Source organism: Lepidochelys kempii, chromosome 7 (genome assembly GCF_965140285.1).
Source record: "Lepidochelys kempii isolate rLepKem1 chromosome 7, rLepKem1.hap1, whole genome shotgun sequence".
NCBI classification, from domain to species: Eukaryota; Metazoa; Chordata; order Testudines; family Cheloniidae; genus Lepidochelys; species Lepidochelys kempii.
Window position 1 is genome coordinate 14046173 of NC_136386.1, and position 26828 is coordinate 14073000.

The 26828-nt window shown below is 39.3% G+C and overlaps 1 protein-coding gene across 7 annotated transcripts in view; it reads left to right on the plus strand.

Moving 5' to 3' along the window:
- LOC140914094 (contactin-4) overlaps nucleotides 1–26828 on the plus strand; it is a 664334-nt gene that overhangs the window by 50783 nt on the left and 586723 nt on the right. For 6 of the 7 annotated variants that reach the window (XM_073351153.2, XM_073351159.1, XM_073351157.2 and 3 more), the window contains exon 2: nucleotides 23013–23053. The gene's annotated coding sequence lies outside the window, so the exon portion shown is untranslated. Of the gene's footprint in view, nucleotides 1–23012; nucleotides 23058–26828 lie in introns of all 7 variants that reach the window. The other variant, XM_073351151.2, reaches the window with a different exon arrangement.

A 26828-nucleotide genomic window follows, 5' to 3' on the forward strand; every position in this document is an offset into this window, starting at 1 on the left:
CAAAATATTACACCTTGGACTGGCCGCTACCACCACCAAACTAATACTGGTTACTGGGGAAGAGCTGTTTGGACGCGTCCTTCCCCCCAAAATACTTCCCAAAACCTTGCACCCCACTTCCTGGACAAGGTTTGGTAAAAAGCCTCACCAATTTGCTTAGGTGACTACAGACCCAGACCCTTGGATCTTAAGAACAATGACCAATCCTCCCAACACTTGCACCCACCCTTTCCTGGGAAATGTTGGATAAAAAGCCTCACCAATTTGCATAGGTGACCACAGACCCAAACCCTTGGATCTGAGAACAATGAAAAAGCATTCAGTGTTTTACAAGAAGACTTTTAATAAAAAATAGAAGTAAATAGAAATAAAGAAATCCCCCCTGTAAAATCAGGATGGTAGATATCTTACAGGGTAATTAGATTCAAAAACATAGAGAACCCCTCTAGGCAAAACCTTAAGTTACAAAAAAGATACACAGACAGAAATAGTTATTCTATTCAGCACAATTCTTTTCTCAGCCATTTAAAGAAATCATAATCTAACACATACCTAGCTAGATTACTTACTAAAAGTTCTAAGACTCCATTCCTGTTCTGTCCCTGGCCAAGACGACTACAGACAGACACAGACCCTTTGTTTCTCTCCCTCCTCCCAGCTTTTGAAAGTATCTTGTCTCCTCATTGGTCATTTTGGTCAGGTGCCAGCGAGGTTACCTTTAGCTTCTTAACCCTTTACAGGTGAGAGGAGCTTTCCCCTGGCCAGGAGGGATTTCAAAGGGGTTTACCCTTCCCTTTATATTTATGACAATGAAGTTCCACTTATTTAGCTTAATCTGCATTCAGCATCACTCTTTGTGAATGAAACACACATGTGCTTGTTTCAGATGATGTCAGTTTCAAGGATGAAAGGCTGATGTGAATAAACAGCTATGCCTGCTAAATTCCTTTATTAGTTCTCTTTTAGCATGTGGGAGAGGTAGCGGGAACTAGAATTGACCTGAAGAAGAGCAGCAAAGTTAGGACTGTTATCTTCTGATATGGCCCTCACCACTGTAATATTGGAGTGTCTTACAGTCCTATCCTGACAACAACTCTGTAATGGGAACTGCTTTCCCAATTTACAAATGGGGAATTGAGTCTTGGGGAGGATTAAGCAACTTGCCGATGATGACACAAGAAATTTATGATTGAACCAAGAATTGACCTGTCTCCTGAGTTCCAGACCAGTGACATATCCCCTATAACACCCATCCTGCCCTATTGATATTGGAGCACATATAACTTACGTAAAGAATGAGTGTGAATATAACACATAGTCTCACTGGAAATGGGAGACTTTCAACTTCTCTGTGAGCACTTGCTGAAAGACCATGAATATCTTGAGATATGAAACATTAAAATTGTGACTTGAAGTAGTGGAAAGCTAAAGGTTTTAAGAGTTTTATGAAAGTTTTTTTTATGGCTTCATCTTAGCTCTCTACAGATGATTACGTATGGTAACCAAGGCACGAAGAAGAGAGAACCAAAAAAGTGTCTAAAAATTCCTGAAATAGTTTTTCTGGCATGTACAGAATGCACAGAAGGCAAAGTTTTATCCCCAAATCATGTTTTATAAAACCTTAGTAGTACACTTTTTAAAACATTGTTTATCAGGACAAGCATTCAAAAGTTAGGCACAGGGCAACCTTAATTCTGGCATTTCCTACCTGGCTGGATTGTGATCAGTACAGCTGGTATTTGTGGAGTGCTGTTAGTTTGGAGCATGCCAGTGCAGAGGGATGTTGGAGATTTTAGTAGTAAGCGTCTGACAACAGGTGGCTCTCAGAGGCTTATGACTTCTGGGTGGAGTTTGATGGAAAAAACAAAAGGTATCTCTTTGACACCAAGATGGAGGTGTTGCAGCTCTTCAAAAAAATGGTTGGGAGAAAGCTTTAATGTTCACAAACCCTATCTTTTCCCTAAGCACCTTCTCAGAAAAGCCTCGACCACTTTTAGTGAAACTTGCCAAAACCAGTCAGCCAGCGGCAGAGCGGAAACATGGGAATTTTAGCCTGAATGGTTAAAGTTTAGCAAAATTATAAGCAACTGAAAACAGGAGTTTAGAATGGAAAGTGACTTAATACACATTTTGTCTTTTGCGTGTTGAACTCATATACAGCAGGATCTGTGCACAGAAACTACAAGCTCAATCCATGCATGTGAAAGGTATTATCCCACTATCTATTTACCTGAGCTATCTCTTCTCCGTTACTTTCCAGTATTGCATGAATCCTCCTGAAGGAACAGTATGACTGAAGTTGTAATCTCATAACATGAGGTTTCTGATTAGTGGCAGAATTGCATTGAGCAATAAATCCCAAATGCTGTCTCATAGGGAGTAAGATTTATTGTACATCAGTTGCTAATGACATTCTCCCTTGCTTTGGAAATTTTCATGAGGCCTTCACTGTCGCTTTGTGCACTATCAATTTTATTATCATTCAGGATGAGTCTTATTTCCTTGCTTGCTTCCAGTGCACTGTTAAAGGAGACTGAACTTAGGAAAAATAAAAAGTATTCAGATAGAACTATATTAAATATTAGCTCAGAGTGAAAATTAATGTAATATTTGACTGATGGTTAGAATGAGTGTTTACTGTTTTCCAAATACAGCATGTGAACTCTTTTAGTCATGATAACTTTTGCAAAGTATTATTATCCCTCTGGCCCAAGCTTTGCCCAATATTTGGGGCCTTCCCTGTTTCCTTTAAGAGGAGAAATTAATGACATGAGCTTGGTGCAACTGGTGTGGTGGGCTTTTTCTTTTTTTCCCAGTTCTGTTTTTGTGTTTGCAAAGAGTATACACACAGTCATGTTTCCCTGAACAAAGTAGAAACTAACAGCAGGCAGTTTCCTTGCTCAGAAATCCAAGTCTGCCTTTCCAGCCACTACTGTGACCAAAAAATCTGTGTCTCTGCTTCTTTCCAGAGCCATGCTCATGACTGCTTCCCTCAGTTTCTATTGGCTTTCTTCATGCTTTCTGCCTCTCACAAACATAGCTGCAATCGAGCCCCTGTGTTCACTGGAACTAAGAGTAATGGGGGTGCTATCACAGCCCCTGACTTGAAGTGGTTTCCGTTATACACAAGGTTTACAGTTTCAATGGCTCCCAGCATCCCCACTATAAATATTGTTCCAGCACCTCTGTTTACAATCAGTCCCAGGGAAATCTTTCAGGGTATGTCTACACTGACATTAGACATTCATTGCTGGTCTGGATCAGCTGACTTTTTGGCTCTCAGGGCTCAGGTTTTATTTTGGTGTAGACATTTAGGCTAAAGCTGAAGCATGAGCTTTGGGGCCCTCCCACCTCACAGGGTCCTAGATCCTGGACTCCAGCCCAGGCCTGACTGTCTACACTGCAACTAAACAGCCTCTTAGCCTAAGACCTGTCTGGCCTGTGCCGTATGGCTTGGGCTCACATGAGTTTTTAATGTGAATGTAGCCATACCCTCAGCTTAACTCTGTTCACACGTGGCTATGTAGCCTAGTGCCCTAGGCAATACCATTTTCTTGTTTTTGGTTATCGCTAGAGAAAGAAGCATTTAATTGCTCCTTCCATTTAGCTTGAAAAGAGTGGTTAGCACACTAACCAGCTTTAGGCAGGTCTGTGACTGATGGCAGCCATTTACACCTTCCAGCATTACAATCTATAACAGTGTTTGTATTGTGCTCTCAAAGTTGGCAGACAGCACAATTCTAGTAATGCAAAACCAAGACAAGACATTTCCCCCCCTGGGATTACGTTCTGTGTCTTTAATTGGAGCTCTCTAGTTGCTGGTTGTTTCACATATATATACTGAATCGGGCATCACAGGTTCCACATGGAGTGGACAGAGCAGAGAAACTGCACTTCCCAAATACCCTGTAGGAAATGAGAAAATCCACTGAGCTAGGAGTCAAGATATGAGTTCCAATCTCACGTCTACTAACCGCTGTTTACATTACTGTACACTTCATAGCTCTTACTGAGCTAGGCCATATACCCTTGTCTTAGATGGTAGTCCAGTATTGTCTGCCATTTTACAACAAGCCAACTGAGAAATTGCACAGTCATTCCAAGTGGAACTGGGAATATAACTCAATACCCAATGTGGAAAACGAAAGTGTTATCCTCTTATCCTTTCAGAATCAATGTGCCAATTTATGTGCCTGGCTGGTGCTCTAGCCCCTGGACCATGATCCTCTGTCAGAGCTAGAAATAGAAACTAGAATTCTTGATCCTCAATGCTCTATTCTCTAGTAAGTGTTGTGTAAGCCACTGGCAAACTGTGGTATATCACCTTTAGTGTCTGGTCCATATAGAGGAAAAAAACACTCTTTTTGATCAAATGATAGACGTTATCCTGTATTTTTTTTTAAAAAAGTTTAGATAATTAACCTCCTTTGAAATAGGCTTCACAATTTAAAAAAAAATTGTAATATGTCAATTATGGGATGTCATGTAACAGAATCCAGGCATTCCATGTTTAATTTGTCATATTTGAATTACTTATATCGCACATTGGTAGGTTTGATGGTTGGCATGCTTCCCATACACACATGCAGCTCCCAGTGACATATATGGAAATTGGCCCTGGGTACCAGAGACAGAATTTGACTCCAATCATAATCTTTGAACAAATAATATTTTTGGGTGATATAAATTAAAAATCCAAAAATGAAGTTAAATTGGTAACTTGGCCCCTATAATATTGAACACAAAAGGTAGTTCAGAAAATAATTCATTAGAGGGTGACTTTCTTAAGTCTTTCCAAAGTTTTGAAGTATTTGGTCCCAGGTTTTGCCTTGGCCTGTTAGAGAGATGAACGATGGCGTTGAAATTTGGAGTTGCATCTGAATTTTGTCAGAAAGCAGAGTTATAGGGAAACAGCATTTTGATGGAGGTTTATCTGCAGGACAAATGTGATACTTAAGTTGAAATTTGTAGGGCTATTTTCACCACGTGCATATGAAAAGCAGTCTGATCATTTCAGGCATTGTTGTCAAGGTGCCCACATTTTTTTTAAATTATGCAGATTACCAAAGACACAGGTTTTTTTGTTTTCTGTCATTTCATGGCTGTTCCAATATTAGAGCCAAAGGCCCCGTGGGCTAAGTTCAACCCAGAGGACAGCTTTTGTTCAGAGCACAGAAATTAGCATGGAAGCTGAATCACTCTTGCACTCCAAGGGAAAAGTCTGAGCCCGTAGGTCATACGTCTCGTGGCCAGGAGATGTGGAAATGCTTCCACAAAATGTGTAAGTGCTGTAATTAGCCTACAGCATGAAAAGGTCTTTCATTGATCGTATTAACCCATAGTTCTTAGGGGCATTAATAAAGGAAAGAAACTACTGAAAGCAATAAATGTTACTGCCTTTATGGATTGCTGGAGTCTATTGTCCTATTTTTTGTTTGTTTGTTTAGGAGCTGCTACAGTAGGTTCATACAAACTGTTACTTAAAAAAACAAAAGGGTCCTCTATCTAGAACCATGGAGGCTTATCCGAAACAAACAAATCAGACCCAAAGATCGACTCTGCAGCTCTGATTTTCACCAGGGTCTCAACTTAGCCATAGATTTTTCTTTCTGTAATTATAGACCTGGAATTACCTGCAGGTGCAATTCTATAAGGGCATTTTAGAGCACACAGACTTGATTTGTTTGTGCAATAATACTATGGGTCAGATTGCAGTAAAAATCAACTAGCTCTCTCAATGTCGTGAAACATAACATCTCACACTCTGCTGTCTGGTGTATGAGGATGCTTCCAGAAATGGAGTAGAGGCATGGAGATTTTGGTGTGAACTAAAAGGTGTTTGTTTCACCCAAAGCCAAAAACTGCCACCGAAGGACTGTACTCCTTTAATGACTTGCTTTAATATCAAGTGAGTCAAATGAAAGAACGTTTGCCTAAAGGAAGCATTAAATAAAGTTGAGCTATAAACTAGAGGGTTGCACGTTTAGGCACTGACTTTTATTTTTCTCCAAGGATGCTCCGCCTGTTTCCCCAAGGCTCATGCCTGCTGCTCTCCACCCTCCACAAAGCGCCTTTTTAGACACCAAACAGCTGATCAGTGGTTAAGTCCCTCGCCCACACTCACTTCTTATACAGTGATGGGAGGGACGCTTATTTATTTATTAATATATTTATTGGAGTGAACTTTTCAAATTTTGTAATATTCGATGATGATTTTACACGTCTATGTCCCGTGACCCAGATATATGAGCTTGCAAAATTATTTGGTAAATTGGTGTAGAAAGCAAACTGTTCTTTGTTTTGTGGAAGAGAAGGCAGGTGTGTGGTTGAATGTGAGTGATCTGAGATTGCAGCTCCTACTTTGTAGCTTTGAAGCGTAGCTGAGAACAAATTCAAGAAGTCTTAAGAAGTAAAGAAACAGTATTTAAAAAAACAAAAAAAAAACAACTCTAGACAAATTGAGAGAGATATGGAGCTGTTGTGCCAGGCAGGCCAGAATGTGGGTGTGTATCCATCTGATCTTCTTATCACAGAAAAGTGAGAGAGCCATGCTAAAATCTGTTACCAAGCTAGTCATTAGTGACAGTAGAACCTTGATAAAATGTTTAACTAGCATTAAATATTCAAGGCCTTCATTCAGAGTAATCAATGGACTGGGTGGATGAATATATTAGCTGGCAAAGAACCACAAAATCATCACTTCAAATAAGCAGAAGTTGAATTCTAAAGAAATGCAAAGTGGATGATACAGTGATGTCAATAATTACTACAGACGCTGTCATAAAACATAGATTGTTTAGGCATTCTCCTGAGTTCTTGACATCCGGTGTCCTGTTATACTTATCTTACTAAGAATCAAAATCAAATACACACACGTAGTCATGATCAGGAAAACGCTAAAAGATTCTTAACCACTTTTTTCCCCTAAAAACAAATTTGAAAATCAGAAAATTGTAGATGTTAGAAGTGGAAAAGATCTGATGGCCATCTAGCCAATTACCCTGCTATCTCAAGATTTTTGCCTACTGTATATCTTTCTTTCTGATGTGTTTTTCAAAGAAGATGTACTGACTTGCCATGAAAAATCTTCTTTGCATTGCATCTTTGTCTTAGTATGATATGTTTCTTGGGCAAAAGATGTAGAAATACAACAGTTTGGAAATAGAAATACAGAATCACGAGAAACCCGCATTTGTTCATGAAAAGCTGTAGACATTTTGGACTTTTGGAAGTTGTGGATTTTTTCCCTCCTTTAACCACCAGTGGGTTGGCTGGAATTTTTCTTACAGGAGGAAATAGGGCACTTCAGAGAATCGGTCAGCTTTGTTCTTTCTTTGGCCAGAGGAGGCATTCTCTCTCCCCTTCCTTATAGGCCGACCATGTTATGGAGATGACAATGACTGTTTTGATGCTCTAGAGAGTGAAAGACTAGGATCAAGAACTGAACACTGATCCTCCTAGAGAGCAGAGCTCTACCACTTGCCACAGGTTGGCTGCTACTTATTAGACATCTCATTAAAAATAAAGAAGAAAAAAATACATCAGCCGATTAAAATGATAGTGTATGAATTCTGACTGTTCACTGAAGACTGGCTACCACCTGATGCAACCCATAACCCTCTGTTTCTCAGAAAACCCATGAGTATTGGAAGATGCTGCTAAAGTGACAAGAAAAAGTTAAAACAAGCAAGGCAGAACTAACTTAATCAGCAACAAATCTCCATTTTTACCATTGGAGTCTGGCATACTGTTAAATAATCTTTTATGATAAGTGACTGGGTTGATGTACTATATGCAAATAAGTCAAGAATTACTTACTCAGCAGTTCAGAGATTAGTGTATCACTTAGAGGAAATACAAAATGATGTAATGCATTTAATTGCATTTAAAGTAGAAAGGAGATTAACCTAATTTGTTCTAATCCAGACTGCATTCTTTAGCAATCATTCATTTTTACTGACAGATATACTTTAACCTGTTTACACCCACATAGCAAAATGTTTCCATAAGAACAGTTTTTCAGGTTCATGCCTCTCTCTCTAATTTTCAGTATATTGGTGTGTATTGAGCTTAGCTCAACGGAGAGTGAAAGCCCACTGTAAACAATAAAGGAGTTAAAAGTTCAAGATTATGTGGCTAATATCTTCAGTTTATGAATCAGCCTGTAAATCATGTCTACATTTCTTTTGACACTTTCTAAAGATGATTTTATTTGTCAACATGCAGTCAAGCAGCTCAATGTTCATTTCATTTGTGAAGCAAATGACATTGAGAAAATTTCATTTTAATACCTGAAAATCAATAGAGATTTATAATACAGTTCTCAAGCTGATGATGTGTGTTCTACTACCTTTAAAAAAAAGCATTTTCAACTATCGCATTTTCACGTTTAAGGAGTAACAAACCATCAGATCTTTGTTTTGACAGCATTTTTCTTCTAAGTTAAACAGATGAACGCTGGGAGAGCGATTGGACTTGGAGTCCTCTTTCCATGAGACAGATTGCACTTAGAGTGCTTTTACCGAATGTTTTAGATGAACAAGAAATGTGCTTATGACAAATACATACAGGATTTATATTTCACCGCTGAAATCATATCTCTTCAGTTTAGTTGTCATCATCAATCTATTGTGTTAATGACTATGTATGAATTCAGGGGTAGGAGGAAAGCCAGGGATTCAAATATCTGAGAAAAGTGTTCGTAATTTATCAGCTACAGCTGGTAGGTGTGTAAAACACGGTATTCCTTTTAGGCAAGATGATTGCTTGCTGTGTGCACCTGCACAGGGGAGTTAACCATGTCATTGTTCCCCTTTGGTGGCTCGAAGGGCAAGGGTTAGGCAATGTTGTAGGTAATCAGGTAAGGGTAAAAAGAAAAGGAGCACTTGTGGCACCTTAGAAACTAACCAATTTATTTGAGCATAAGCTTTCGTGAGCTACAGCTCACTTCATCGGATGCATACTGTGGAAAGTGTAGAAGATCTTTTTACATACACACAAAGCATGACAAAATACCTCCTCCCACCCCACTCTCCTGCTGGTAATAGCTTACCTAAGTGATCACTCTCCTTACACACTTTAGATAAGCTATTACCAGCAGGACAGTGGGGTGGGAGGAGGTATTTTTTCATGCTTTGTGTGTATGTAAAAAGATCTTCTACACTTTCCACAGTATGCATCCGATGAAGTGAGCTGTAGCTCACGAAAGCTTATGCTCAAATAAATTGGTTAGTCTCTAAGGTGCCACAAGTCCTCCTTTTCTTTTTGCGAATACAGACTAACACGGCTGTTACTCTGAAACCAGGTAAGGGTAGGGGCTGAGTGGAGCTGTCCAAGTAGCACAGCTGAGGCAGCACCAAGAGGAAGTTATCTCCTACTGCTCGGTAACAGTAACAGATGGCTTTCTCCTGGAGCAAGAAGGCAACCAGAAAACAAATAGTGACTACATCAAAATTCATGCCTTGGTCTGCTCTGGGGGCAGTGTGGCTACATGACTCACTTTATTCAGGGTGGGTAAAAAATATCACAATCTAGCCGTTTATTAGGGAAATAATTGACAAACGAATGGTTATAAAAATGAGTCACTTACTGCCATAAATCAACTCTCCTGAATCTAAGAAAAGAAAAATATAAGCCAGTGGATGCATACTGTGGATTAGAAGGCAAAAAATCACTAACGAATAGAGCTGAATTAAATCTTTTGGAAGAATGCCTTATTCCTCCCAAAATGCAGTTTAGAGTCAACTGAAACAAATTTGCCAAATTGTTCTACCAATTTCTTGAATTTCACAAGGGAACTTAAATGCCAGTCACAAAAGGAGATGGAGGTAGCACTGGCAGCCCCTTTATGCCCAATACTCACTGGTTAAGGCGCTCACTTGGAAGGCGGGAGATCCACGTTTTAATCCCACTGAGTCGCAATTCCTATCTAGTGCATCTCGTGAGACTGTGGAGCTGTATTCCACCCCTGCACAGAACAAAGGCTCTGTCTACCCCTAAGTGTTGCATACACTTTGTGAACTTGTTGGCATTTGTCTCATAACTTATTTATTTTTATTATGTTTTGTTTTTTATAAATAAAGTGAAACAAACAAACACAACCTGTTCCAGGCTTCCTTCATGGAACTGAAAACTACAGTTGTTAAAGCTTTTATGAGAAGGATGTATAGGGTCAAATTCTTGGCCTTGCTTTGGCCCATTTGCTTAAACAACACAATGGGGACTTAAAGTAATTGTGTCGAAAGGGGTGAGCTAGAAGGAGTGTCTTCAAGCTAGTTATTCCTGCTCTGTTCAATCTAGGGATTCATCAGATTCCTCTCACATAGATTCATAGATTCATAGATATTTAGGTCAGAAGGGACCATTATGATCATCTAGTCTGACCTCCTGCACAATGCAGGCCACAGAATTTCACCCACCACTCCTAAAAAAGACCTCACACCTATATCTGTGCTATTGAAGTCCTCAAATTGTAGTTTGAAGACCTCAAGGAGCAGAGAATCCTCCAGCAAGTGACCCGTGCCCCATGCTACAGAGGAAGGCGAAAAACCTCCAGGGCCTTCCAATCTGCCCTGGAGGAAAATTCCTTCCCGACCCCAAATATGGCGATCAGCTAAACCCTGAGCATATGGGCAAGATTCATCAGCCAGATACTACAGAAAATTCTTTCCCGGGTAACTTGGATCTTACCCCATCTAAAAACCCATCACAGGCCATTGGGCCTATTTACCATGAATATTTAATTACCAAAACCATGTTATCCCATCATACCATCTCCTCCATAAACTTATCGAGTTTAATCTTAAAGCAAGATAGATCTTTTGCCCCCACTACTTCCCTCGGAAGGCTATTCCAAAACTTCACTCCTCTGATGGTTAGAAACCTTCGTCTAATTTCTAATCTAAATTTCCTAGTGGCCAGTTTATATCCATTTGTTCTTGTGTCCACATTGGTATTGAGTTTAAATAATTCCTCTCCCTCTCTGGTATTTATCCCTCTGATATATTTATAGAGAGCAATCATATCTCCCCTCAACCTTCTTTTAGTTAGGCTAAACAAGCCAAGCTCCCTGAGTCTCCTTTCATAAGACAAGTTTTCCATTCCTCGGATCATCCTAGTAGCCCTTCTCTGTACCTGTTCCAGTTTGAATTCATCCTTCTTAAACATGGGAGACCAGAACTGCACACAGTATTCCAGGTGAGGTCTCACCAGTGCCTTATATAACGGTACTAAAACCTCCTTATCCCTACTGGAAATACCTCTCCTGATGCATCCCAAGACGACATTAGCTTTTTTCACAGCCATATCACATTGGCAGCTCATAGTCAACCTATGATCAACCAATACTCCAAGGTCCTTTTCCTCCTCCGTTACTTCTAGTTGATGCGTCCCTAGCTTATAACTAAAATTCTTGTTATTAATCCCTAAATGCATGACCTTACACTTCTCACTATTAAATTTCATCCTATTCCTATTACTCCAGTTTACAAGGTCATCCAGATCCTCCTGTAGGGTATCCCTGTCCTTCTCTAAATTAGCAATACCTCCCAGCTTTGTATCATCTGCAAACTTTATTAGCACACTCCCACTTTTTGTGCCCAGGTCAGTAATAAAAAGATTAAATAAGATTGGTCCCAAAACTGATCCTTGAGGAACTCCACTGGTAACCTCCCTCCAACTTGACAGTTCACCTTTCAGTAGGACCCGTTGTAGTCTCCCCTTTAACCAATTCCCTATCCACCTTTCAATTTTCCTATTGATGCCCATCTTATCCAATTTAACTAATAATTCCCCATGTGGCACAGTATCAAACGCCTTACTAAAATCTAAATAAATTAGATCCACTGCGTTTCCTTTATCTAAAAAATCTGTTACTCTCTCAAAGAAGGAAATCAGGTTGGTTTGGCACGATCTACCTTTTGTAAAACCATGTTGTATTTTGTCCCATTTACCATTGACTTCAATGTCCTTAACTACCTTCTCCTTCAAAATTTTTTCCAAGACCTTGCATACTACAGATGTCAAACTAACAGGCCTATAATTACTTGGATCACTTTTTTTCCCTTTCTTAAAAATAGGAACTATGTTAGCAATTCTCCAATCATATGGTACAACCCCTGAATTTACAGATTCATTAAAAATTCTTGCTAATGGGCTTGCAATTTCTTGTGCCAATTCATGCCAGAAACTGAATCAGCCCCGGCATCAGTTGTATCCCACCCATAGGTACAGAGGGCTATTCCAGCACACTTGACAATTCAGTCCCTATAGCCGAGTGACATCAGCATAGTAAAGATACAACAAATTGCTGGGCAATGATTTTTATAACTTAACGTCTGTAACAATAGCATTAACAATCTAGTATGTAAGTAGCCATGACAGTACACATACTAGAATAATCCCTAACAGTGCATGTTGTATGTGATAATCTGAACTGCTGGATTCAAGACTTCAGAAATGCCAGGGGGGCTGTAGTCTGAGCCCCTCCCACAGCCGTAAGAAACTTTCTCTACTCATCCCATCACTCACAATCCATGTATGAGCAACTCCCTCAGTCAGGGAATCAGTCACTGCCACTCTTAAGTTGGCCAAAGAATTGGTCTCTCTCCCTGGGCCAGAGCCTACTGCATTCACAGCATAACAATGGGCAAAAAGATTATATAAATTTTCTGATGCCGATTACCTCTAACTAAGTACTTTACAGTGAGAAATCACAAAAGAAGAGGGATAAAGAAGGATAAGCTAGTGAATATGGTGCCTGCCAAAGACCTGGGTTCAATTCCTTGCTCTACCACACACTTCTGATATGAACTGAGGTAATTCTCTTCCTTTCTCTATGCCTCAGTTCCTCATCTGTATAATGGGGGAAATAGCTGTTCTCTACCTCACAGGGGTGGTATGAGGATAAATGCAGTAAAGACTGGGGATTGGATGGTGACTGGGGACACACAAGTGCCTGAGATGTGAATGTGCATCTTTTGTGGTATGGCTTCCTGTTGTTGAAAAAGTGCAATCTGAATAATGTCAATATAAACACAAATTGCAATCTACCAGAACTGAGCAGATGCAGAGTGCAGCGTAAAGATTTCTATTGCCAACTGATAACATCAAATGGTCTTTAGGGTGTCATCAGTAGCTCCCAGTAACTAGCCACCAAAAAGCTGCCTTCACCTGAAAAATAGATTTTATTTTTTGTGCAATTAAGCAGGGGTTCTGTGAAATGAAGCGGTGTCTTCCGTTTAATTTTTCCTCCTGAAGTAATTGTTCCTTTGGAGCCTGTGTTACTCTTTTTTATATAAAATGAGAATCACTTAAAAATGAATCTTTTTCGTTTCTTGGAAGAGACAACTGAGAGAACAAAATTTACAGCTGGTGACTGGGGAGCCACGTTAAAGAACTGTCATTCCCTTTAGCTTTTGGAACAATGTTATATCTGCATTCTGCAGCTCCTTGCAGTGATTTTGAGAGAAAGGCATACAGAAAATTCTGAGCAGCTTAAGAACTCCAGGATGTGTTTCGCGCATTATATAGTGGCATCTAGGAGAGTGTTATGTTTGTTTCATGGTAATTTCATAGTTATTAATTCCAGTGTGTTCGCCACCTGGGTATGAAGTGAGTGTTCGAGCTGATTGGAAGCTATGACTGATATTTATTCTAAAGCAAAATTGCTTGGGGGTTGCTGGTTGTTAGTGGTAATGCATTAGGTTTTCAAGTGTGGAAATCTGCGTTCAATGTGGATTGTGAGGATACAAGTACAATTACTTTAATCACCATCTCAAACATGTGTCTACGGCCACGTCTACACTAGCCACCGGACTGGCGGGTAGTGATCGATCTATCAGAGATCGATTTATCGCATCTAATGTAGACGCAATAAATTGATCCCCGATCGCTCTGCCGTCGACTCCAGAACTCCACTAGGGCAAGAGTCAGAAGCAGAGTCGATGGGGGAGCGGCGGCTGTCAATCCCACGCTGCGAGGATGCGAAGTAAGTGATACTAAGTCGATGTAAGATATGTCGATTTCAGCTACGCTATTCTCGTAGCTGAAGTTGCGTATCTTAGATCAACCCCCTCCCGCCCCCCCCCCCCCGCCCTAGGGTAGACCAGAGCACTATACTGTTTGGGTTAGAGAGGGTGAAATATTTGCAATGAAATTAAAGCACTATAAACTTGCCCCTCTTCCCAGTTTTCGAGTTGCCGTTTCCATGTAAATGGAGTGCTTTGCATGAAATCATCCATAGAAGCAATGCTTCTGTTTTGAAGCTGAAAGTTCTTCGGCTTTGACTATTTCACACTGCTAATAATCTATTGGTAACACACAGGCCATCATGACGGGAAGAATGACTAGTTCCCTTCTCTTGCTCCACCTTGTATTTTGTGGCCTAGCTACAATGGCAAATGTAATAAGACAGTGTGTGGTGGCAGTTTTTGTCCGTTCATTGCCTCAGCTTGTTTGTGAGGGGGAGTTCCTTGAGCAAAGGGAATGTGGCTATGATGCAGATAAAACATGCAGGTAGCTGAACAGAAAACTGTGTAAAATACACAAAGGTCAATGGAATGCCTGAGAACTTACATGCTTGAAAGTGTCTATTGTTGTGTTTATAGACAGACACATACAAACACAGGTACATTAAAACATGTAGGTTCTAAGGTTTTCCTCTGACCTCTGTGTATTGTTTCATAAATAATATGAAATTAACAGTTAAATCCAGGAAGAGAATGAGGAAAAAGATTTAAAAAAAGAATAGGAGAACAGCGGGAAAAAGGAGAAATGTGTTGCGGTTCAAATACAAGACAGGACAAGCTTTAAGCAAGCAAGCAGGCTGGTCTGCCGACAGGCTGCTCGTGCCTGTCAGCTTTTCCACCCTCTCCTTTATTTCTCTCTCTCCCCCCGCGCATTACATACTCCAACAGATAAAAGGAATACACTGGCTTTGTATAATATTCTTATTTACCAATTTCTATCTACCGCATTCCTTGCTCTCGGGCCTTGAGCCCAGTCCTGGGAGGCTTCCCACAGTTCATGTCATCTGGGCGAGATTCCAAGGTTCATGCCCTTGAGAGGAGCCATGTGTGCACTGCTCCTACACAACACTCCGGGTGTGCCCTGAATGTTGCCAAGTGCATGAACCTTGCATGAATGCTACAGAAATGGACAGAGACCACTCAAGACAATCTGCTGCGCTAGGCAAAATTTCAGGGTGCTGCCCCCCTTTTATTGAGATTCTGAACTGCATCAGAATTTCTGTGGGGGCACAGTGAGCCTTTTTGATGATTTGGTGATTATGGTGGAAGTGGCCCCGGGGAAGAGGCGCCTTGCAGCACCAACTTGCAGCACCACTCCCTCACCTGCCTGTCTAGGTAGCCCAACCACCGCTGCCTGGCTAGCCAGAATCTGCCTCACTAGGCAATTACTTAATTTGCCAAAAGCTAGAGCAGCTCCTGGGAATAGGTATTTAAGGAATTATAACACTTCGATCTAATAATTTTTCCTTCATGTAAATGTTTTCATTTCCAAGTATATCCTTGAAACTTAAAAAATTATTCTGGGCTCAAATCTGTCACCTTGAAAAATATCTCATTAAATGGACTGCGTTATGGCCAAATGCTTTTTTCTTGGCAATGAGCAAAATCACAATGCTCAGGAGTGAACCTCATCCCACTTTAACAAGCTCCTTCTAAGGAGCAAGTGGACCTATATGCTTTTCATCTCCTTCTTGTACGTCTAAAGCAACAATATGGCCTGGAATGGTGAGGGAGGATAATGACCCTAAGCCCAGAACAGACGGGTTTGAGAGGAAGATGGGTAATAGAGGATGACATGCCTGTATCCACAGCAGCATCATCCTGTGTTAGAGGGAGGCCAAGAAGGAGCCTCAATCTTCTATGGAAATCTCCCCGAGACACATTTCACCTCTGTCACCCGTTGCTCATATTAACTAATAAGTAATGAGATCAGGTAGTTAAAGACTGCTGCTATAGGAGAACGAAGAAGTGGGGCCAGTCTTAGGGTGTGGGCAATCAAGGCAATTGTTCTGGGCACCCATCTCCGACACCATCAACTCAGTATCTGCGGAGAGGGAAGGGAACATGTTGATCAGTCACTCAACCAGTCCACCTTAGCTAGGCTGCTTGGGGAAAGGGCGATTCAGATAAAGTTTTCTATCCTGGGCAGCAAGCAACGTAGGGTCAGAGTTAAGTTTGTGTGATGTTTTCTAATTCCATTAGCTTTTGTATCTGATGTAGTGTTTTGTCATTCATCTCTTCTCCTCTCTGCTAAATGTAAATTTATGGTTGCACCTGGCCAGCGAGTTATCTGTTTGTCAGGCAGTCGTTCATCTTTGCCCTCTAGGGTTGTGCTATGGAGAAGTGTATCTGTGGCAGAAACGAAATAAACATGACACCAATTAATGAAACAATAAGAGGATTTCAACTGTTAATAGTTGAACATATACACCACAAAAAGTTTGTGAAACATATTCCTCAACAATGTGTATCTAGAGTGAAATGAGAAGTTCCTTGAGGGTGTTTTTATTTTTTTAAGTTTAAGTACTCGTTAATGAAGCGTTCATATAAAGGAAAATTAGTTGCAGGAACACTAGAAAAAATCAGGACCCATATGAATGCAAGACCTCAGCTCTCATTGTTCAGAGCTACTTCAAAAGATTTTGTGGTTATTTTGGAACTTATTTGTGTTTTAAAGGGCACAAGCTTAGGGGAGATTTTTAAAGACACAAAGGGAACTTGGGCTTTCAGCTCACATTGACTTTCAACATCAATGTCTCTTTAGGCGATCTGTGTACCTTAGGGTGAAATGCTGGCAGATTCCTGTGAACCCAAGATTATTTGAATACACAAGAATCTACACTTCAAATTCCAATAATGAATATCTGCACCTCTGGTTATAGCAACTCGTTCACATAGCCATATTGGATCTGGCTCTGACAAACACTCCTATGCTCTGGAATAATTTTCTTCTGACTGTGATGTAGTTGTACAATTTAAAGTTTCCATTGGCATGAGTGTGGGTTGCCCTTGGCTTTACCACCAGTGAGTAATGCATTCATTCTAAATTCATGCCGATGGAAACTTTAGACCATGTACCATGCAATAATTTTGCCCTCTTTTTTCATATAGAGATAAGCAAATAAAGAATATCCTTTCAAAAGTTATTCTGAGGTCACAAAACTCTCTTAAGGAGTACCAGTTTATATGTGGATCCTAAGGAATGAAAGCTAATTCTCACTTGTATACTTTGATTCTAGTGTAAGTGTTGAACAATGAACATAGAATAGTGACACTGTTATTGCCTGAATCCCAGGAGAAATCCTTCTAAGAAATGTTTCAGGCTGCTACTGCAGATCAGTTTCAGAAGTATCCCAAAACCATGAAATGAGGAGTGGACTAAGATCACTCTAGACTAAACTGATTTATGTGAAACCAAAAGGAAGTCTTAAGTAAACCAAGAGCAAAACCAAGTGCACAGTAGAAAATATAACTACAAAACGAAAAAATGTAATGTCTGGGAATCAAAAGGTGTAAAAGATAGAACATCAGAACTGATTTGTGAGCTTAATCTGGCAGTTTTTATGCAGGAAAATTCTCATCCAAATTCAGGCTTGGCTGTCCCTTATAGGACATTACTTGAAATACAAGCTGTCATTTAGTATGTCGGTAAATATACAAATCTTGCAGAATCTAGCCGAAGAAGGCTTCGAGATTTGCAGTTTTTGATTAATTTTAAATCATTTTTAGATAAAATCTTAAATATAAGTTTGCCCATGCACTAAAGTACTCCCATAACTTGCCATTTTATTCAACCCTTAGGGTAGATTGATTTAAATCAAAGCAATTTTAATTATGATTAAAATCAGTGTTTACTGCTTCCTGATTTAAATCACGTTTTTTTCATTTGTACTTTTTAGTTATTTTCCTAAAGAAAGGTTGATTCTGACTGGTGGCTAACAATCAAAACATATTGATTTGTGACTAAATATAGCCTTTACACATTTGGTGCTTCCTTTTGTAAACCAGGAGGATATATTTATTTATATTTACATTTATTTAAGCAGTTTTATAACTTAAGTTACATTTATTCAGATTCTTAATGTTCACATTTTTATTATGTTAGAAAATGCTGAATGATGTATTTGTTTACTAGATTAATTATTTACTTCTGATGTGTCTATTTGGTTGGAAATGCAGATCCAATTAAAATGCACAAAAACATTTATTTTTAGAACTAGTATTAAATAATTACCTAAAATGTCTTGGATACATAAAGATAAAAGTTTATTAAAGTTTTGCATTTAAAACTGATTTATCAGAGAAAGGAAGTATTATTTGTGGTTAGTGCAATGAATTGATTGTTTCTGGTAACCATGTCCTTAAGTTTTTAGAACTAGTAGAGCTCATTCTCTCACACCTAGTTTTTAGTTCATAGATTAGAAGAGCGAAACAAATTTTCCTGCTTTTGTCTCCCTTGGTTTCTTAACTTTGAATGAACTAGGATGTCGCAACAGACTATTACTGAAAAAATGCTTAATTTCCCATTTTTAGCATATAATTATAAAATCAATTGTAATATAAATATTGTACTTACATTGCAGTGTATAGTTTATAGAGCAGTATAAACATGTCATTGTCTGTGTGGAATTTAAGTTTGTATTGACTTCACTAGTGCTTTTTATGTAGCCTGTTGTAAAACTAGGCAAATATCTAGATGAGTTGATGTATCCCCTAAAAGACCTCTGTGTGCCCCCAGGGCTATGTGTACCACTGGTTGAGAACCACTGATCTAGATTTAAGACAATGTAAGCAAGATCAGAATTTCCCCCTCTTGGGTATGGGAATATTTGGAATCCTACTCAAGCCATGAATTCTAAAAGAAATTTATTTTTAACTGCAGATTCTTTAAATAAATGACAGTCACAGTGAATAAATTGTACCATATACATGATTTCTTTCACCTTTAGTTATATGAATTCTTCTCAATGTCAAGGATAGATTCCAAGATGCTATATAGCTACATAGCTCCATTGACTTCAGTGGAGTTATGCTGACTCAAACACTGGCTGAGAAACTGTCAGTCCTCAAGAAAAAGTCTAAATGCGTGTGCTTTGGTAAATATTTGTAAAATGTGCCCATTACATTTCAATAGAGAGTAGCAATGTATAATTCCCCCGCATGAAATTACAGCCAGCAAAATTGTTTAATAATCTAGGAATTTAGAGCTTGATCTTTTTTCCAATGAATTAAATGGAAGAGTTCTACCAGAGACTTCAATAGAAGCAGGAATGGGCACACATTCTGGGCACTATATTGTTGAAAGATATAAAATTCCTTATTTCTTTCCCCTTCAGTATTATGTCATGACATTAAGTAATGCAACGAATGATACATACCAGCCTCTATGTACCAAACTTTCATTTTACAAAATAAACAAGCAACATTTTCCATAGTCAAAGCAAAAATAGCAGACTTGGTTTGAAACTCAGTGTGGCACAGTGCATAATGTGAAGGTGGTGATATCGGTAGCTCCAACTCCATTGATATCAATGGACTTATACTAGGGCTGAATTTGGCCAATGACTCTTAGTTTTCGGCTATCTTGAAGAGTCAGAGTTGACAGTAAAAAGGGGTCTGCACTTATTTCTAAAGAAATACCCACCCAAATGTTGCGTAAACATTCTTTTTCATATGACAATTTGATAAGCAACATTAAAGGTTAACATCCAAGTTTGCAATCCACTCTGTGGCTTTTAATGAAACAGAATGAATCAAGGCTATTTCTCTGGAGAAGGCAGCAGTTCACTAGATGTTCCATGGTTTGGATGTCTTCTCCACATGTGCATACTACCCTGTTCTTCATTTGTGTAGTAAGTAATTGCAGCACCCATGTGAGGTTCAAATGCAGGTTGCTGTGATCCATATTGTATGTGGCATGGTGAAACCAGGTGGTAGACTGTAGGATCTGTAATCAAGTCTTGATTCTTGACATCACTGTTTTCTCACAGCTTCTGACACTTGTCTTTTGGTGACAGTCCCAAAGCAATGAGAGTTAGCTGTTAACCAGAAGTAGGTTCCTGGACTTAAGGTGGCATCTCAGGGTTTCTTTGAGGTCTTCATAAATGGGCAAGACTGAGTTCATTATCACAGAGATGTGTTCTCATATTATTGCTGCTTCTCTTTGGAGGGATGGTGGTAAGATATGCATGAGGACAGGAAACCAGACTGTGACTTCAGCAGTCTGACAATTCTCATAGCAGTGTTCAGTTGCACATCGACAAATTTCATATGTTTGCTACCTGTCCATCCTGGCATGCAGTATTCAGCTGTTGAGAAGATGAAGGCCAAAAGTGGCTGTCCACAAGGTGTGAGCTCTGCTTCCCAACTGATCCTGGCTAGTTTGTGGATTACATTGTTCCTTTATCTTGGCAGTTGTCCTCATCAGATGCTGTCAGTATGTGAGGCTATGATCCAGAATCACTCAGCTATTTTAGGAAGTCCTTGTGCCTCAGTGTAATGTTGAGGAAGATGACATTCAGGCACCTCTTTGCATGTTGGTTGCTCTGGTAGAAAATTGAGACACCGGGGGGTGGGGCTGGGGGGAGTTTAGGGTTCAGATCAGAGCTGCCATGACCAATAGTACTCCAGTTTTTTGTAGGTCTTCTGTGAAGATGTCTTCCACTTGGGTGAAAATGCTCGCTTGAATCTTCCATGTATCCAAATTTCCATAACTGGGTCAATGATGTGTCACTGATATAAATATTAAAAAGCAATGCTGAAAACATGGATCCCTGTGGGAGCCCATTGTTCTGTAGTTGAGGTCTGCTGTTCTGTTCCATTAATTGTGTGAAACTTGCTGTTGGTGGCATGACTGTCAGTAGGTGCAGCGTTGCTCTGCAACACTGTTTTCAACACTTTTTTTTTAGAAGCAGGCACTGAAGTTATACAAAAGCTGACTTTTATTAAGCAACTGATATTTGCATGTCCCAGGGCTGGGTGCTATACTAAGTATATTAGAAACATATTCTAAATCCTTATATTGAAATTGTTTCTGCATCTTCTACTTTCTACTTTTCAAAATGGCTTCCATATTTTCAAATGTTCAAACTCACCGCATGTGGTGCCTCCTCCAGGTGATTCTGGGGATTAGCTCTTGCCAGGCACTGCCCTCCTCTGGTGGTGTCTCTACCCATCTCTTTCACCCTGCTCACGTTCCTGTTTGTGGCTTGGCCCTCCGGCCAGGTCACTAAAGTTCGCCCCTTCTGGGGAATTCAAAATCCTTCCATACCAGCTGTCTGGCTAGTGTCTCCAAAGTTCTGTGACACTTTCCAATGGCTGGTCGGATTACGCAGCCCCGCCCTCTACACTGGGTTCCATCCCGAGGCCCCTATAACAAGCAGCCAAGGTCTATACAATCCTACTCCTTACTGTTGTTTCCCTGGGCTTCTTCCTACCTATCTGGCTTCCCCCTCTTCCTGGGTTTGCCAGCTCAAACTCCCTCTCCCCAGGGAGTGAGTATAGATATTTCATAAAGCTCCCTGCTGCCTGCAGCTCATACACTTTATACAAGCCCCTCCTGTTCCTGCCCATTTCCAGTTCTTGCCCTTTTCCCTGTCTCCTTCTTCAGGTGCAACCTGGGCAGTTAATTGGCCTGCCTAGCCACTTTAACCCCTCCTGGCCTTGTGTGGGGTGGGCACTCCATCACATTTACCCTAAACCAAAATTTGAGCAGATGGTCATTTGGGTTAACTGGCTACCTGCAGAGTTAGAACTTCCTGGGACCCGCATGGGCTGCAAGGTAGTGATCTGACACCCAAACTTTAGGGTGTTGGGCCTACCCATTTGGGTGAGCTATAAGCTATGAGCTGTGATCTTGAGGAACTGTAAGTTCTATCCATGCAAGCAGTGGAAGTCTGCCAGTTTTGGCAGACTGAGAACGTTCGTGCAGCGAAGGAAGCTGGGTTTTACTGGGAGGACTTGGCAGGCTATAAGAGTGTGTTCAGTCGACAGTTAAGTCCAAAGCTTAAGTTCAAACAAGTAGAATTCTTGAACGTGAATGTAAGCTACTGAGTGCAGTGAGTGGTAGGTCTGAGAGTCATATGCCACTGCCGAGAGCTGTTCAAGAGAGAATTAACTCAAGTGGAAGGGAACTGTGAATCACAGGGTGGAAAAATCCAGTGGAGTACTTGGCCTAACCTACTTTTTAACTCCCTTCGTTACTTTGTTCAATTAACCCTTCGGTTTTCAAATTGTTCTTTTTTTTTTTTTTTTTTAATTTTAACTTTCATAATCCAAGAACATAGATGTATTAGGAGAAATGCAGGAAGAGAGAGGTTAGTTTTTGGAATAGGGAAGGGGATGACTGCATTCAATTGTTTATGCTTGACTATTGTCATCACTGTATATATTTATTTGGTGCGTATGACAACTTACATGTACACTTTCACAGAACACTTTTTGCAGATTGGGTAACTTTGCTGCCCATCATACCTTTGTAAACTTATTTTCCAGCATTTCAGTTTTATATGGTATTTTCTCTAAAAACAGAAAAGCTATTTGGTACCAAATCCTGAAGTCTGTACTCAGTCCTGACTCAAGGCAAATTACTATTGACAACGAAAAGTTTAGCCCTGAGTAAAAATTAAGGACATAGGGATCTGGCCCTTGTAATACTTTGTCTCAGCTGCATAGAGAGACATTTGGGCACCTGTATGCAATAAGTCCTGTATGGTATAGTCTCATCCTCCTTCATTAGCAGCACAGCACAAGTGTGTTCATTTAATTGTCCACTTGTCGTCTTATCTTCTGGTACAATTTGAATTGCTAACCTGTAGGTTGCTGTTTCATGTTGTTGTAATAACTGTAGATTATATTCTGTTTTGTACTTGCAAATAGCTCTACCCATCCCTCCCCTCAGGTAAAAATGATGTAACACACACAATTAATCAGTTTACTGATAAAAATCACTATGTCTTATTTTCTGTATGTATTTATTTTTTTCAGGTTATGGTGAATTGAATCAAGACTACATACCATGCACTGGAGTAGGTAGAGCATTTATATTTTAATATTTACTGTTGTGTTATCTCTTATAATTCCTCTTATACCCTGCGTTTCACCATAGATTCTCAGCTTTCGAACTACATTCATTTATTGAATGATAATTTAATTGGTAGCAAAGGCCCTCTTTAACTTCTGAAAACTGAGTGGAGAAGTTTGCTTACTGTTTACCTAGTTAAATGACATAGGATCAGTAACATAGGTATAATTTTTGAGTTATAGTTTATATTGCATAAATTAGGATTAGACAAAACATAGAGCACTCATGTAACTATTTTCATCTTAATTGCCTCCTTCCCCCTCATTTTTCCAAAAGTAACCTCGTTTGAGATTCCGTGTATATATCTGATAGAATGGCCTTCTCACAGAAATTGTGTTTTATGTTCAGGTTATATTTTATGTCCCTTCCTGTGGTTCTATCATAACATTTCTAAACCTGATGGTTAGTAACTCATTGAGAACCGTAAATTAAGAGTGTGTTTATTTTAATCAACTTACTTTTAAATAGGTCATGTGAGTGTAAAATGCTGGGTGCTCTGCAAAATGACATCACCTAGGTTTGAAAATTTACTAGTTTGAGATGAGATTTTGGCCTCTGTGTTTTGAGTTAGATCTGGCACGCCAGACCACCCATTGATTTCAGTGGTGCAGGGTAAGGATTTAAATCTAAATATCATTGTGAAAGAAGTTAGGGGCCCAAGTCTGCTCCCATTCAAATCAAGATTGGCAGAAATGAGCTCATTTTGGGTCAGATACTGTATCCTATTCTATAATCTATTTTTCACCTTTTCTAATATTGAGGTAGTCAATTTCCACTATTAAATAGCTACGTACTAGGAGTACTCATGGTAGTAAGTATTGTATTCAGTAATTTTGTTGGATCTATATAAGCCTCTTCAAAAGTTGTTCTTTGAGTCATATTTTGGGAGATGGGTATGAATTTGCTTGTGGCATTCTTCTAATCTGAGATTTGATTACTCCATCTCTACTGGGTAGTTGCAGACAGTACATCATTAAAATATTTATTTTCTCAGTTGTTCTCCTTTTCTAGATTTGAATAATTTAAAATGTTTCTCCTGGGCAGCTTGCATGTTGTGTAGAATGCCAATTGAAGAATTTTGTGTATTTATTTGAATCAAAAGAGAATTCAAGTGACTGTGTGTAAACAATGTGGTCCTGTTGGAAATTGGATCCTCTTTCTTAAGCTTGCAAAGTTATTTTTTTCTTTTTTCTTTTTAAATATTGTTTGATAAATTTTTCTCCTGTGACACGTCAGTTTCTAATTGTCCAAAAGAAAGAGATAAAGGAAATTAATCTGAAGGAACTAATAAATTTTGCCTGAATACGAACAGTAGGATCAAGATTTGTTTTATGAAAAAGATATCCTAACTTTGCTAGGTCTGTGTTTTGCACTCTGAATTTTCAAAACATCAATTTGATACAAAGAAAAGTTCTGGAACAGTAATAGCTGTGCTACTAATGACCCACAAACATCAATAAAACAACTGCCCTATTTACTTATCTTCTGTTTAGCAGTGCTAAACTAGATATTTTTACACGAATGCTGTTGGTTTCAATTTGCATATAAAATGTGTTCCATTTGTATTAAATACGTCCTTAACCAACATATTTTTTTCCCAAATTTAATATATGTGCCTAGTAATGTAGTTTAAAAACAAACATTTAGTCTCCAAGATCATTTGGCAACTGCTGAATATTTGTAGTCTAACACTTATATGTACACACGCTTGATGTATTCCCTTAATGTGACGTTATAGCTGGTTTGTGATAGAAGTGTGTCTTTCTGTGGTTCAGTACGTAAGCAAGATGTTCAGTATCAGGTTTTCATTTTCCAAAAAGGGCCCAATAAGTAAAGATTTGTAGGCAAATATTTATAAACATACAATTAAAATAATGTGGAATCTGTTCCTTTATTACTTGTTGAGGTCCATGGAACATCTGCCTGCAAACATTAATCTTCGAAAGCTTTTAGCTGCAATGCTTTGTATTCAACAACTAAGTTGTCAATGTAATTTAATTAGAAATATTACCAGCAAACATACTGTACTGTTGTACATGAGCTTCAGTGCCATCATTTCCTGCTTGGAAATGCAGGACAATAGCTCTAGGGTAGGAAACTGTAACGGATGCATATTCAGTTATATAGCATACATAGCAATCAGTTATTGAAAAGATCTGAGACTATTTTTTCCCCTCAGTATTTATTGGCAAAGTGATAATTCTGGGGTGAAGGAGCAATTGTGGCAGTTGACTATTAGTAATTGTCACAGACTGACTAATATTGCATTCAGTTTGGAGACATTTCTCTATTAGTTCAATTAGTCAATGTCCTTAAATGGACTATTTAAGATCTAGATCTCCTATCTCTTTCTGTCTTCTTCAAAGGCACTGGGAGCTTTTGCTGTTCCTGTAGTCTTCTCAACCCCACTGAAGAGAATTATTCTCCTCCTAGGACTTCCTTGATCATTACTAGGCTCTTTCTCTCTCTCTCTCCTCCCTCCCCCTCCCCCCTGCAACATCCCCATCTCCTCTTATTAAGGGTCTTTTCTATCTCCCCTACTTCCGTTCCCTCCTAGTTGTTTTCATTTCTCTTGCCAGCTCTCCCTAACGTTACATTTAGGTACTTTTTGTCTCCTCACTATTCTTCTTGAAAATATTTGTTGGATTTCTGCTACTACCATTACTCACTCACATGGCATTCTCATACCGAGGCTGTTCATGGAGGGTTAGTGTGAGGTTCTCAATATGCTGCTGTTAAAAATCCAACTTTCAATGTCTTAAACTTGTCAATAAATAAACACACGAGGCATTTCTTTGGCCTGGTTAGGCAAACAATTTTTAAACCAATTGTTTTGAAGTAATGTCAAAAATCAGTAAAACTATTTTCTGATCTTATAGCTGTGGAAGTTCTTCTATCAGAGGAAGTGGGTTCTATAGTACTTCTTCTAGCTGTTAAATTAAAAGGTTATGCACTATTTTAAGCACTGTGTAATTTTAAGTCTTTCAAAGACAGGTACCATTAAATGAGACCCAAAGATGACCCATTACTGCAACATGCTAAGTTTCTCTTGCAAGACAATGAGTTTTCTTTACTTCTCATGAAGTTGCATTTCAGAAGAGACCCAAAGGAAGCTTTCTGTGTCCACAGCATACCCGGATTGCATTCCTCTTGACATATACGCTTTGGACCACACTTGGTCACAGTACAATGGTGTTTAGCATTGGGGTTATTATGACTTGGAGAATGAGGGAAGGAGGAAATCTATCGGGGTCAATGCTCATTGTTTGGTGTTAATTCAGTAGTTTTATACCCACCATGGTCACGGGGTGAGATATTTGAAAGAGCTCTGTGACTAGTTTAAATTGAAAGATGCGGGTAGCTATCCAAAACAGTGCATCTTGGAAGTTCTTATATTCCTTTAACTGTTTAACTGATTTGGGGCTGATTATTTCTTTTGCTGTTCATGCAGGCTTTTGCATTGATTGCTGCAAGCCTGGCTTTCAAAATGACTGCCCTTGAGTTATATGGTATTTACTCTCCTGATAAGAGTGCACAGTGCTCAAAATAACACCAAATATCTATTAAATTAGCAAGTGTACTTACATGTTTATGAAATCAGATGGAAAAACCAATTTCTACATCAGAGCGCATCCACTTTTCTTCACTTGGTTGATGTACAGAGAAATTATAATGGTCTTCCGAGAAGGTTAAGCTGTCATCTAGTTAAATATGTACTG